Here is a 1670-nt window from a genome sequence, read left to right on the forward strand (position 1 = left end):
TAGGTTTTCTTCTAGGGTTTTTATGGTTTTAGGCCTAACATGTAAGTCTTTAATCCATCTTGAATTAATTTTTGTATAAGGTGTAAGGAAGGGATCCAGTTTCAGCTTTCTACATATGGCTAGCCAGTTTTCCCAGCACCATTGATTAAATAGGGAATCCTTTCCCCATTTCTTGTTTTTGTCAGGTTTGTCAAAGATCAGATAATTGTAGATATGCAGCATTATTTCTGAGGGCCCTGTTCTGTTCCATTGGTCTATATCTCTGTTTTGGTACCAGTAACATGCTATTTGGTTACTGTAGCCTTGTAGTATAGTTTGAAGTCAGGTAGCGTGATGCCTCCATCTTTGTTCTTTTGGCTTAGGATTGACTTGGCGATGCAGGCTCTTTTTTGGTTCCATATGAACTTTAAAGTAGTTTTTTCCAATTCTGTGAAGAAAGTCATTGGTAGCTTGATGAGGATGGCATTGAATCTATAAATTACCTTGGGCAGTATGGCCATTTTCACGATATTGATTCTTCCTACCCATGAGCATGGAATGTTCTTCTGTAAATTGGACTCTTAACATTCAAAGCATGCAAGATTCTGCAGCAAACTGGGAGTACTTCAGGATTGGCTTGCTATCTTCCTTAGTATTCATTTCTTCTTAACAGTTTAAGAAGTTGGACATTTTAACACCATCAAGTGCATTTAGGTGACGTGTTTCTTGTGTAACTTGACTACCCTGAATGATCTAGTTAGTGAACTAGTCACTAATAATTTGGTCACCAGGCAAATCAAGCCTACACGAAAGGAAGTGAATATTCAAAATACCGTAGTATCATCTGAACCTACCCAAATAATTTATTTTCAACATAAACATGTAACTTCAATAATGAGATGACTCATTAATGAGTCAAGCTCCTCCAACAAGATAAAGACAACATCTCTTCTTCTAAGGTTTAAGTTTTGCATAGAAATCCGGATACATGGAATAGCCCATACCAACAGTCATTGCTGCTACAACAAAGTTGGACTGCCATACGCATGTGGATCAGGTGATGTTATATTTTAGTATTTCCCCTGCTCTTCAATTTGCATAATCCATATGCAGCAACTACTGCAAAACGTGCCATTCCACTGGGGACAAATGGTGCCTCTTTAGCTTTTCGAATCACTTTGGATCCCTGGAATCCCTCACAAGCCATCCAGCTTCCCCTACGGATATTTTTAGGAATGGCAACAGTGGCCAGAGATCAGAGGATTATATTATTAGGGTTATACAACTTTTATATAAAAAACGTGGCTTCTGACCAGGCGCGGTGGCTCACGTTTGTAATCCCAACACTTTGGGAGGCCGAGGCAGAAGGATCGGTTGAACCGGATGTTTGAGACCAGCCTGGGCAACATAGACCAGAAGGCGAATAGAAGAAGTCCGCTAGCTTTGAGATTCACATCTGGTCCTGAGGCTTCCTCCCTGCTCCCCACTCTTCCTTCTTCAATCAGGCTAAGAGCTCCTGGAGAAATGGAACACCTGATTCAGTGGGGGTGACAAATAATTATGAGTATGTTAGTGCCTGGGTCCTGGGTAGGATGGGGTGGGGGAGGTCAAGCCATACTGGCTGGCTGGCTGGCCAGGCTCCGAACAGCAGGGGGCGCTGTAGGGGGAGTCCCGCCGGGTGCGCTCGGCGC

Source organism: Pongo abelii, chromosome 9 (genome assembly GCF_028885655.2).
Source record: "Pongo abelii isolate AG06213 chromosome 9, NHGRI_mPonAbe1-v2.0_pri, whole genome shotgun sequence".
NCBI classification, from domain to species: Eukaryota; Metazoa; Chordata; class Mammalia; order Primates; family Hominidae; genus Pongo; species Pongo abelii.